General features: G+C 35.6%; 1 pseudogene; it reads right to left on the bottom strand.

Moving 5' to 3' along the window:
* The window catches only part of LOC100790766 (importin-9-like), a 142,527-nt pseudogene that overhangs the window by 66,032 nt on the left and 61,898 nt on the right, over positions 1-14,597 (bottom strand).

Below are 14,597 nucleotides of genomic sequence, written 5' to 3'. Positions count from 1 at the left end.
AAATAAATAAATGTCACGTCATCATTTAATGGAAAAACAAATGGAAAGGACTAAAACAATGGACATAAAAAAAGTTTGAGGACGTTGATCGATCGTCAAAAAGTTTAGGGACCAAAACCATAAATGCAAAAAGTCCAAGGGCAAAAAACATATTGTACCCTAATAATAGTAATAATAAGAAGAACAAGAGCAAGAAGAGGAAATATAATAAACTAAAAATAGTAGTAATAAAAACATATTAAACTATTTAAAGGATAACATATAATATAGGGTTTACTATCTTTTTAGTCACTAAACTTTAAAATTTATGTTTTCAGTCCCTTCACTTATCTTCTATCCTAAAGGGACTAAAACATAAGGAGGTTAAAAATGAAGGGATGCTGACCAGTCAAAGAAATGTTCAGGGGCTAAAATCAGAAATCCTAAAAAGTTTAGGGACTAAAGATAGTAAGTCCAATAATCAAGAAGCAAAAAGAAATAAAAAGAATAGCAACCATCCCATTTTCTGCTATCCCGCTTTAGTTGTTTTGGGTGGGCCACTACGCAACACTATCCAGGATTGACTACTTAAAACAACAATAATTTTGACATAAAATTTAGCTTATCATTGGTTGGATAGAACATTTCTTGTTAAAATCGCATGTTTTACATTCCTACCTCTCATTGTCCAATTCAAGGTAGGATCTACATGTTTGACATAAGTGATCAGTCATAACAAAGGTAACATGCTAAGAAAAAACAATCAAGTAACCCTTTAGATAATATTATTAAAAAAAATCATTACCTAAAGAACTTCCAGTGCATCAATACTGATAAAAGGATCCGAAACATGTGATGCCCACACATTAAGGATTACGGGAGAAATCATGTGTTCAACTAATGTTGATGACTCATGACCTATAATAAGCAATAACAAGGGAATAAATACAGTTGAAATTGAGATAAAAGACAACGATTTTAGTGAAAATTTGTTTGAAAGAAACCCTATTAGCTCAATGATTTATAAATTATAGGTTTAATTACTTATTTGTCCCTATAATTACAAAAACTTCTGGTTTTAGTTCCTATTCTTTAAAACATCCCTTTTTAGTCCTTATACATACCATTTTTAATCCCTTTTAGTCCATATACATCATTTTAATCCCTAATAGTTCCTAAGACAAGGACTAAAAGGGATTAAAAGTGGTATGTGTAGGGACTAAAAGGGGAAGTTTTTGTAACTATAGGGACTAATAAGTAATTAAACTTAAATTATAATACATGTTTTGTACAAGAGAATCTAAATTTTGGGAATAAACAAGATTACAACATAATTACCTATTATAAATATGTGCAGAAAATAAAAGACTAAATAGGTCATTTGGCTTCAAACATAATAAGAAATATTACGCCTAATGTCAACAGTCTCCCCTCAAGCTGGTGCATATAAGACATATGCAGTCAGCTTGTTACATAAATGATATCATCAGTCCACGAAGAGACTTGTGAAGATGTATGGTAGTCAGTCATAAGAACCAACAAACGATATAGTGAATTCTCATTAATAAATAGCAATCAATTTCATTATACTTCATTTGCTCATGAAAAATTGGGTTTGAAGTAATGTGCAAGGCTACATGATTATCACAAAAGAACTCATAGGGCCAACTTTACAAACCTATTGCCCGATACTCTAACTCTGCAATAAACCTTGCAACAACATTCTACTTTTTACTCTTGCATGAAATGGGATTGCCAACAAGAACAATCTGCATTTTATGTAGGCACTAATCTCAAAATAACCCCATAACCCCAATCTATACAACTTCAATGCGTAAGTAAGATGAGAACATAAACACACATATGTATAAATATAACTTCAATATCTAATCTGAGCAATATATAAACTAACTTGCTTTTACTGCAGCAAGCAATGTATCAAGTACCATGAGCAAGGTTTCATCTAATGCATGGAAATCATATTAGGTAACTATTAGATGCAACAATAGTAGAAGATATATGATAAAAGGATTTATATTGTGTGGTACATGATTAAGAAGATCTGTGAGGGATGAAATTAAACCCAACAATTGTGATTGGACAATTTCTTTTTTTGTTTCAGGAAGAAGGTTAGTAAGTTCTCTGCAGACACCTACTTTTACAGGTGGGGGCTTGTTAAAGTCAAAGTTAGAAGAGAGTATATTACACAAAGAATATAGATAGACACAAGTGTGCTTACACATCCATTTTAATTGCTTTCATTGCAAAATAGAGAAAGTGTTCTAGTAAACCATTGCTTATCTGTAAAATATGAACATCAGTTAGAAGTCATGAGAGAGAGGCAATCTTAAAAGTTAGGACAAGATCATTTACCAAAGAAGAGGCATCGCGAGAGCTACTCGTATCAAATTCGGTTTCTTGTAACAATAGAAAAATATATCATCGTTTATCCTATGGAAAACAAAACCATAAGTTATTAAAGATGGACACGAAAAGGTTTAAGCCTAATTCTGCTTATCAGAATTCCCAACTCAAGTAAGAATCCCAACTTCTGTCTCCAACAGTTCTTCTGAAAGAGACGATAAGGCAAAAAGAGTAGCTTCTCTTATTTGCCAAAAATTAACATGCTCGAAACTTAGAAATGAAACGGGAGAAAATGAAAACAAAATCTCACAGAATAATCGATGCATAACTGCATAAGTAAAATATGTCATTCATGTCACATTTTTCCAGAATCAATGGCATGCACTTCATGTCAGAGATTAACAGAGCATGATTGAAGCTTTCAATGAGATATACAGGAAGAATAAATCTAAAAGAGGAACAACGAGCAGAAAAAACAAAATTGAGCCATAACAACCATGCTTACATGGTAAGGGGTTTGGGAGGGAATGAGAAAATGTGGGAGCAGAAGGCAAGGAAGAGTAATTTGTTTTCTATTAGCAAAAGTATGATTAATATTATATATAATATTAAGTTCATTTACCAAGACATCGATTCCCACCTCAGCGACATGATTCTAACACAGCTAAAAAATGGGTGACATGCATCTTTGTCATGATTTCTGCATAATGGTCATTGGACGTTGTTGATTTCCATATTCTTGATTCTTAAGTTACTCTTTGTTGGCAGTCCTTCCCGGATTAATCTCCAAGCAAAGAATAAGCCTTTACTTGGGATTTTTAACTTCCATAATGTAGTAAACTCTCCATCCTGATTTTCATTTGTCGAATCCCTATCAAGCATCATATAAGCATTCCCAATTGTATATCCCCCACTTGAATCTCGCTCCCAATTCTAGGTGTCTAGTCGCTGCAGTTGGACGATCAGACCTTCTATATCCTTCATAAATTTGCAGTCATGTCTATTTCACCCTCCAAAAAATAATCTCCACTGGAACTGTCATTCCCAACCTGTACCTGATGTCGCCCCTTGCTCGTGGATATATTGATGTTGCTATTGAGAAATGTGGTACAAGCTTGGGTACTTTTCCATCAACGAAACCCCATCATCCTTACACCCGTCTTCCCAAAATAGCACCTTTGATCCACACCCAATTTTTCATTTTGTCTCGCTTTTAAACCAGCTTCCCTTCTCGGTCGAATTACAGATGAAGCTTAGGTCCTCCCACCAGAGGGACTCTCTGTTGTTCCTTCTTGTCACATCCAAATTCCTCCATGCTCCATAGTTGGATTCCAAAACTTGTGGCCACAATTCTCCTTGGTGATGAAACAAATTCCAGCACCCTTTTCCAAGAAGTGCATAGTTGAATTTCACCAAATCCTCGATGCTCAAGCCACCTTTTTCCTTTGATAGACAGATTGAACCCCAGTTCACCCGTGCAATCTTTTTCTGATCCGAGTGTCCTCCCCACAAGAACCACCGCTGCAGCCTCACCAACCTATCCACCACCTTCTTCGGTTTAAACAATTTTCTCTCACATTTCTTGACTATTGGATCCCAAATCTCACTATGTCTTGGGTGTGCCCCAATAGGGATACCCAAATAAGGAAAGGGTACTGACCAACATTCTGCAATTTAAATAGCTGACAACATTGTTCATCCATTGCTCAGTCATCCGAATCACCCCAAAACTGCTTTTGGAAAAGTTTATTTTTTATTCCGATACCAACTCAAAGCTCCTGGACATCACCTTGATTGCTCTTACATTTTTCATCGTTGTTGTGTCTACATACCATAATACACCGATTTCCATGTTGTTTCTTCCTACTGTAAAACCTTCAAACAAATTCTTCTCTTGGGCTTCTCTCATCAGACCAGTTAAGCCCTTCGCTACAATATTAAACGAGAATGAGACTAGTGGGTCACCTTGCCTAAGTCCTCTTTGAGGAGTGAACTCTGCTCTTGGGCTCCCATTAACCAATATGAAAATAGAAGCTGATTTTAGGCAACCTTGAATCCATCTAATCCATTTGGTACAAAAACCCATCTGACTCATCATATACAATAGAAAGTCCCAACATACTAAGTCATACGCCTTTTCGTAATCAACTTTGAACACTAGGCAGTTTTTATTACATCTTTTTGCTTCTTTGACCACTTCATTGGCTATAACCACGTTGTACAGCATATGCTACCCTCTATGAAGGCAGTTTGGTGTTCATCTATAATGGATGGCAGCACCTTCTTCAGCCTTCTAGATAACAGTTTAGCCATAATTTTATACATGCATCTTATTAATGAAATAGGTTTGTATCCATTGAGGCTCTGGGGATCATGGACCTTGGGAATCAAAGCTAAAAATGATGCATTGCTTCCCTTCCGAAATACTCCATTGATATAGAATTCATCCAAAAAAACAAAGCAAATATGTTTTGATAATGTCCTAGAATTCCTTGATAAACTTGAAATTTAGTCCATCCGATCCAGAGCTTTTCACACTGCCACAGTCCCACACTGCAACCTTCATTTCTTTCTCTTCAAAGCACGCCACCAGGAGAACATTATCTTGCTGGCCAATGGACTGAAATCTGACCCCAGCTAGTCTAGGCCTCTCCAATTCAGTCTCCTCTTGAAAAAATGTCTAATCTCCTCTTTGACCCTACATGGCTCTTCTATCCAACACCCATCAACAAGCACTCCTCTAACCATATTATATCTATATTTCCAATTTACATCAAGTGGAAGAACTGAGAATTGCAATCCCCTTCTTTGATCCATCTAATCCTTGCCTTTTGCCTCAAAATGGATTCATTTAAGTGTATTGCTACCCACAATTCCTCCTGTAGTAGCTTTCGCAATTTTTTTCTTATTCATTCAGTTGTCTATCATCCCCTTCTTTTTCCAGCTTGTTCAACTCTAATTCTGCTCTTCTTAATTTTTGCTGAATATCACCAAATTAAGTCTTATTCCACACTTTCAACGTCTGCTTTAATCCCTTGATCTTTTCATTTAACAAGAAAAACCCCCAAACCATTTACAGAGTTTGTTGTCCAACAGTCACAGACTACCTTCCTGAAAGATTTATCCTCAAACCAACAATCTAGAACCTGAAACAGCTTCAGGCCTCTATCAACAATTGTGGATCTCAATAGAATTGGGCAGTGGTCTAAGAAATTGCAATCCATGATAAACTAAGTGCTTCCTTGCCATTTGGAAAGTCATTCTGCGGATACAAAAATTTTGTCCCATTTGGCCTGTACCTGATGAATTTTCGTCCCACACAAGGCACATCCTCAACCTCTAGGTCTGCAATCCATTCATTAAATTCCTTCATAATGCTCTCAATTGGCACCCTTTGACATATACCTACTCTTTCTGGTGTTCATCAAATTTTATTAAAATCATCTAATATACACCATAGGCCTCCCAAGCTTACATTCCTTATCTATCTAACTTATTCCCATAAATTTCTTTTCAAAGTTGCATCACATGGCGAGTATAAGTTCACTATTATCACTTTTTCCACAATCAGCAACCCATATTTCTTCTGGTAAATGAAACCACATCCAATCAACTTCTTGTCCAGTTTAAATGTTTCCTCACTCCAAAGGCACAATATTCCTCCAACACTATTACTGTTAGATTTCAACTTAAAACCAATTTGCACTAAGTGAAGTTGCCTAACAGATATATAAGTTGCACCCCAAGAATTGAGGCAGGCAATGTGGGACTTCCTAACACCCTCCTCCACATATGTCTGCCAATACAGGCGAGCCTACTAGAATAGGCAACAACTAAGATAGGCTATAGGCTCTGATACCATGTTAGATTTCAACTTAAAACCAATTAGCATTAAGTGAAGTTGCCCAACAGATATATAAGCTACACCCCAAGAATTGAGGCAAGCGATGTGGGACTTCCTAACAATTACATGCTGGCTGTAATTCCCAACTGACATCGGAATCACCCCATAAAGCTTGGCATACATCCTTATCTATCATTTCCTTCTTAGTCTCTTGTAGGCATATCATATCTACTTGTTCTTTTTTCACCAATTTTCTAATTGAAGCCCACATTAATCCCCTCCCGAGCCTCTTTATATTGTACGTTATGATCTTCATCAATCACTTTCATTATTTCCCATCCTTTGTGATGTAAGCTCCATTGGAGCTTGTAGGCCTAGGATCTTCTTCATCAATGGATTCCTTTGCTTCTTGGAAGATGAATGGCAGTGGAATGGAGAAGGAAGAGAGAGAGGAGACGCCACTTCAAGGAGAAGATGAGTCTAGAAAAAGCTCACCACCATAGGAGGTCATGGATAAGAGCTTGGAGGAAGAAGAAGATGAATGAAGGGAGAGGGAGAGAAGAGCACGAAATTTTATGCTTTAAAAGAGCTTTGAAATCTGAAGTTTAATTTTCAAATCATCAAAGTTGAAAAAAATGCACACACATGACCTCTATTTATAGCCTAAGTGTCACACAAAATTGGAGGGAAATTTGAATTTAAATTCAAATTTCACTTGAATTTGAAATTGAATTTGTGGAGCCAAACTTTGGAGCCAAAATTTCACTAATTATGATTAGTGAATTTTAGTTATGGTTCAGTCCACTAATCCAAGATCAATTCCAAGATTCTCCACTAAGTGTGCTTAGGTGTCATGAGGCATGTAAAGCATGAAGGACATGCACAAAGTGTGACTATATGATGTGGCAATGGGGTGTAGTAAGCAAATGCTTACCTCCCCCTCTAAAATTTAATTGGATTGGGCTTCTACCAATTCAATTAAATTTATTTCCAACCACACACATCAAATATTCACTTAGTGCATGTGAAATTACAAAACTACCCCCAATACAAAAACTAGTCTAGGTGCCCTAAAATACAAGGGCTGAAAAATCCTATATTTCTAGGGTACCCTACCTACATTATGGAGCCCTAAATACAAGATCCAAAATTAATGAAACCATAATATAATATGTACAAAGATAAGTGGGCTCATACTTAGCCCATGGGCCCGAAATCTACCCTAAGGCTCATAAGAACCCTAGGGCCTTCTCTTGCATCTTTGGCCCAATGTTCTTGGAGTCTTCTATCCAATGCCCTTGGGAGCTAGGATTGCATCACTTTGAGCCTCTCCCTTATCCCTTTCATATATACTGACTAGTTTGCATACCATTGTTCCTTTCTGGTTACTACAATTTACTCCAAATTTTTTTGCCATGTCCTAATTAATTGATGCTTCTTTTACCAGCTCACAGGTTTTAGGACTTCAGACTAATTTTGATGCCACTGTAACATAATTTTCATAGCGCTTTTCCTCCCATCCAGCAATTTTCTTCAACCTACTGCACCTTATCATTGCTGGAGAAGTCTCATGATTGTTTGGGCCATTGTTGGGCTCCTTTCCTACATTATTGTTTGACTATCTCTTTTGTCAGTCTTTGGGCCCAACTGTTTCATTAGGTCTTAATTCCTTTTTACACCACCTATTTCTTGAGTATACCTTCCATATAGGGTCAGGCCGATTTACTTTAAGGCCTAACAACTTATGTTCCCCTCCTTGTCTTTCAACAGAATTGTTTTTAATGGGACCTGAAAGTGAGTTGTTTGCTTCCTCTTCTTCTAGATAATCACATGTCTCCATCTCCTTTAATTCAAAATTATGAGTAAGATGTGGGCCCCTTTCTTCTCCATTGTTTCCATTCTTTTTGTTTTCGTTCTTATCTTCAAAAGCCATGGCATTAGTCACCTTTTCTGCCACAACCCTTATTGCCCATACACCCTGATAGCTTCCTCCTTTGCCTTCCAGACCTTATCACCAGCCCGTTGCACCTAGGAAGGTCTTTGTCTTCTATCGAAAGCATTCCCTATGTCATAGGTGCTGACATGATATATAGACCAGCGGACAACTGCTGCTCCCCACCACTTTTGTTCTGCTCACCTCCATCTGCATCAGCTAGCATGGTTATCGTTGGAGACTCATCGTGGGACGACGCAACCTCCAACGATAAGGCCAGCCCCACTTCATTCTCGTTAGAAAATATTTCCTTTGAGGACCCTATCAGGCTCCCGCTGTTGCATTTACACATACAGGGGTTGTAGCACGTCTCCTCTATGATGTTGATCACATAATCGTCCCCGTTAATGGGCGTAGTTACGGAGTGATTGATTATAAGGTGCCATGATGTTTTTATGAGCACTCGTGCCCTATCCAATTGTTGAAGGTCTTCAACATCGTCATCAATATCCACCACTTCAACCCATCAAAATATTTTGGATGTTCTCCAAATCCTATGCATGTAATGGGATTCCCCAGCCCAGAATCCAAACCAACCAAAATCCAAACCTCAGGCTTAGGCTCTATTTCTCCAATGTATGGAACATAGGCAGTCCATTTTCGACTTCTTCCCTACATATTTCTTCTGCTCTGGTATCAATGAGGTCCATGAGTAACACTATGTCGCCACCAAGGTACTTTGGCTTAATGTCTTTACCTCCATCTCACATGAGTTCTTCTTCTAGTCTATCAAACATTGCTAGATTCCTCAATTTACCTACCCAAGCGTTGCTGAACCGTGTCCTCTTTTCCATTGGTATACTTAACTAAATTCACAAGTGGGATGTCATTCTCGTTGCTTGCACATATCTCGGTAACCACCTCTTCACCGTAGTTTTGCTGCCTGTCGCAACCACTTTTGCATATGAAACTGGTACTGTCTTCCGTTGGGGATGTTGTTTCTAAGCTCCTCCATTCATTGTTGTTGGTTCTGTTATCTCCCTGCCTCTGACCAGCCCTTTGTGCTGATCTTGTTGGTTTTCTCCATCAGCTTCCACTCCCTTCCATGTTTCGGAAGATTTGCATGTAGTTTCAGTCTGCCAAGAATCAAGTTATCCAATTGTCTCTCAAGTTTCCTAACGTCATCGGCCCCTTTGAATCGTACAAAACTGTATCTTCGGACGCTCCAATTTCTATTCTTTACGATGAATACCTCCCTGACGCCGACCCATTTCTTGAACTCAAACGACAAATCTTTTTCCCCCGTATCTTCCAAAAAACTTATGAAGTAGAAAGAGTAAACATTTGATGCATCCCTAAAATTTTTACTCCTTCCCTCCACTCGTTGTGCCGCCACTGTCATCGCATTATGTTGACCATACCCATTATGTTGATCAGTACTTGTAGCACTAATGGTTAAATATGTTTCAGAAGTGATTAATAGTGTCATGAGGTTATTGAAACGTCTAATGGTGGTTAACTTTGTCTCACAGGTGACTAAGAGGAAATAAATGTGTATATAATCATCAATCAGTACTTGTGGCACTTATGGTTAAATATGCCTCACAAGTGGTTAAAAATGTCATGAGGTTATTAAAATGTCTAATGGTAGTTAACTTTCCCTCACAAGCGGATAAAGTAAATGGATGAGATTGTATACAATTATCAATCTATACATGCAGCACTAATGGTTAAATATTTCTCATAAGTAGCTGATAATGTCTGAGGTTTTTGAAATGCCTAATTGAAATTGTCTTAAAAGCAATTAGCTGTCCAAGTGGATGTTGGACGGACAATTCCCAGTGGGACATTGATAACTTTTCCTAGTTGAACCATCTAGAAATTTGAATGCAGGTTGTGGGCACTATACTTGAGAATCAACAATATTTTAAAAATAGCCTATGTCAGTAGGTCAATCAAATTTGTCTACCAAACATATTAGAAAATTTCTAGATCCAAGGAGAATATATATTTTGTACTTACCCTCCACCAACTTGCATTAATTACCAGCTACTTTTCTAATTTGAGACTCGGTGAACCATTGTTTTGCACCATCTGTTATGGCCAAAATTCCTTCACCATCAAAAGAATTCACAACCTCTTCCAGTAAAAGCACACCTACAAGAAGCATTTTCTGATGAAGCTTATGAAACTATATAAAACAGATACATAAATACATTTTAACACAATCACAAATGAAAAATCAAAATCACCCTAAAGTAGGGGTGGCAATTGGATGGTTAAAAAACCAACCAAAATATCTAATGAATAGCCAGTGAAGATTTTTAGTGGATACTAAATGAACTAATGGATTATAAATTATCGATCCATAATGATCCAATCTAAAATCCATCCATTTGAAAACATTATTGAATGATAAATTGGAAGTGTTCTTGAATGATGAAACTCATCAAAATTAGAAGTGTTATTATAAGGATAAGGATTAAAATCATTATCAAAACAATCACCAAAGTAATTAAGATGAAGGAAACTAACTCCACATAGGAACCTATTAGTCAAATTGAAATAAATTACCAATGTCAAACTTAAAATGGCAAATAAAATCTTAAGGGGGGATACTGACTAGAGATGCGGCAACTATAAGTGGCATCTTCTTCATCAGCAATGAGCTGGTTAGCATCCACAGACCATGTATGAACCTCAAAATAGAATTGACAATTCTTGAGTAATAAAAATAGTAAAGGGTTCAATTGCTGAAAAATGAGAGAGAGAGGGAGAGCATCAAAGGCACCACTATATATTACCGTATTTTCACTGTTGTAAAATACAATAAATACATCTACACCAAGTTCTAATCATGGAAACTACCCCTCGGCCCATTGGGGTATGGCAGCATACATCTGATACTTCCAAGAGTCCACAGTGATGGGAACCACATCACGGACAATCCTTTTTTCATATTCTTGAATTAAGGTACTTGAGCAAGCTAATGCCAAACAATATTGTGATTTTTTATAGATTCCAGTAATTTTGGAAGAAATAAAATTAGTAATTGCCATACTAATGCAAAGCCCAAAACCTCTACAATTTTCCAACATTGCAAAATCTTTAAAAATTTCAACAAAACAAAGCTAATTATTGACAATTTAAAAACATAATTAGCATGTATCATACTGATGCAAAGCCCAAAACCTCAACCATTTTCCTACATTAGAATTTTTTTAAAAAATTCGGAAAAAGAAATAAAGTATTTCATGTACAAAATAGATTTTAATCATTATGTCACAAATATCTTGAAATGTTGATCTTCATGCTGTCATACTACTTCAATAAGATAAAAAAAATCATTCGTTAGCCTCCATTTAATAGCTTAACCTAAACGAGATTGATTAGTGAATTACTCCGTGACTGTGCACCACTAGAAAGCGCGTTTTCTACATCGGTCAAAATGAGGATTCAACAACGGTGATGAACCATTTTTTATTGTAACGTTGTTGAAAGTAAAAATATTTTAACAACGGTCCATAAGTGACCGTTGTAGAATTGCATTTGTTTCTACATCGGTGGTGAAGTAGGCACTGATGTAGTAAGATGCACTTTCTAAGTCATTTTTAAAGTAAGCAGCGACGTTGAAATATGATATTTCTACATCGGTTGTGATGTAGGCACCGATGTAGTAACATTGATTTTCTACATCGGTTGTGACGGAGGCACCAATGTACTAACATGGATTTCTACATCGGTGGTGGCGTATTCACCGATGTAGTAATATGGATTTCTACATCATTTTTAATGGAGGCACCGATGTAGTAACATGGATTTCTACATCATTTTTAACAGAAGCACCAATGTAAAAACATATTTAACCTGCAGAAAAATTTGAGGTTAATTAAAAGATATTATTTATAATGACAAAATTATGTATATTACAAAATTATCTATAAATAAAATTATATAAGATTAAAAAAAATACTTACTGTTTATAAATATCACTATATAGTCAACAGGGAATGAGGATGCAAACCTTTCCAAGAAGTGCCAATTGATCCTCAAGGAAAAATAACTTCAAACAAAGTAGAGCAAATCGAAAGAAATGCAACATAGAGTGAACCTAACCTTAAAGTTGTAACCCTGATCAATTAAAAATTGATGTCTCTTAGTTGAGTAATACATCTCCTGCAAATACAATTATGACAAAGTGCACAATACAGGATAAATATATGATAGTTTTATTTTTCAAAGAATGCATGATCCGATGAATGAACATATGACTTGGCATAGAATAAATGTATACCTGGGTATCAATTGAAACAAGGGAATAAAAAAATGCATTATACTCCTCCTTGCCCCTGCCATCCTATCCTCAAGCTTTCCCTGGCATTTAATTCATTAATTTGAATGTCAGCCAACCCATAAGTATGATGCTTTATTGACAAATAACATGAAGATAATCAATTAAGATGAATGAATTCAAGCAAGTAAACTGGGAACAAATTTTGACTAATTAAAATTTTTAATCAAAAAAATTTTAATCCGCAAATAATAATGGAATATTTTGACTAATTAAAATTCTTGTAGTGAAACTAATGGAATATTTTGACGCTATTTAAGTATAGGAGAATTCTACAATATAAGTCATGAACTACTAACAGTGATAAGAATTAACACTTATCACTGGCAACCAAAAGCACTCCAAACAATGCCAGAGCTGCATCATATAGAGAAGAATGTAGCATTAAAAAGTGTATTTAGCTAGCGCTAAAATTAACTCATCCAATTTCTTTTTCTGAAACATGAATGACCTAATCTAGCATCATTTCCCAAGACAACAATTTTGAGGTTTGACTTGGGAATATAATGTAAAATCTAAATAGCATGGATATATAACACGAGACAAACATGATTCAACATGAACATGGAAATATGGAAAATTTTAAAATCATAGCACATAGCACAGCTATAATACATGCAAAATTAATCTAAAATAAGCATAAAATAAAATTCTTAAATCACAAGAGAGGATTCATGTTTCCAAAATGACTATGATTCATTGTAAACATGATAAAAATGCTATAGTTTATCTAAATTTTATGGTATTGTTACAAAAGTTTAAAATAAAAAGTAAAAAAAATATAAAATACAGCTAGAAATATTCAAAGTGTCCTTGTAGTGTTTGACATTTGTCCAACACAAAAAGTACTATTAATAAGTATTTGTGCTTCTTAGCATAAAATAAAAAAAAACAGATCAAGAGTAAGAGAGTAAAAAATACTGTAATCTTCTCCAAAAGCTCACACATACATTACCTAAGAAGGATCAATTTCAAATGAATGAGTTTCTTTCTCTTCTGCAACCGCTGCCACTTCTGCTTCATTTAGCAACTCAAGGTGAAATGCCAGACATTGCTGCACCCTCAGCCTACAAAAGCAGCAGATGAATAAATGATTCAAGACTTCATATGTATTCGCATAACAAATTTAGCAACATTAGACTATGCAGTTTTAGAGAAGAAAGGACAACTTTAAATTATGTGACTATGCTGATTTTATAAAATTAAATTAAACAAAAAATAAATCCAATGAATCAGATCACAAACTTAAGCTACCATCCTACCAATTAGACATACTTACTTAAAGAAAGCGAGGACGACATAAGGCTCAATTCCAAGCTTGCTTCCATCAAACACGATTTCCACAGAGTACCGACTGTCGAACTTCATTATCGACTTCACACCAATCGCTGCAACATTTCAATTCCACATAACCAAAAACTAACAAAAAAAGAAAAAAGAATGCAATCTACATTGTGCAACATTTTACTCAATAGGTGAATATTTTTAAAATAACATAAGAAACTATTGCGGCCATTTTAATCAATAAATGTGCTTATACCCAAAAATGCACATTACAATATTGAAACTAATTACATGAATCCATATGCCATGAAATGGCAGTTGCACAATGAAGGACAAAATGACATGGCAATCAAACTACTGGGGAAACGATAAAACTTTAAATCAAGTGAAGCAAAATATCAAGTATAGACCATTAGTAAACTTAAAAACAGAGAAGCTGTAGATCTTACTTGATCCTTCAGGATGGATATGAACTTAAATTGTTGCTTCAGCAACTGAAACTCTGCTCTTTTGGCTCTAACGGATTCTCGTAGATTCTACATAGCAATCCATGCATCATAGAGGCTTTTCTGATACAATAAAGAATATTTAGAAAAAAATATAAAACATAACAAAAGAAAACTAAGTGGAAAAGAAAACAATCACTAGCAAACAGACAGATAAATATAATATTAATAACCTTTCTCTACTCAGTTAAAATGACACTGGTGTTCGTGATCATATGCTAAAATGGAACTAATATCAAACTAAAATGATATATTCACAATCTTCAAAGAGTAACGCACAAGCAAGTAAATTCTTAATAGTGCAATTCAATTTCAATACAAAAATATTTGAAATTA

The sequence above is a fragment of the Glycine max genome, chromosome 4 (assembly GCF_000004515.6).
Source record: "Glycine max cultivar Williams 82 chromosome 4, Glycine_max_v4.0, whole genome shotgun sequence".
Taxonomy (NCBI): Eukaryota; Viridiplantae; Streptophyta; class Magnoliopsida; order Fabales; family Fabaceae; genus Glycine; species Glycine max.
This window is presented reverse-complemented; position numbering and strand designations above follow the sequence as displayed.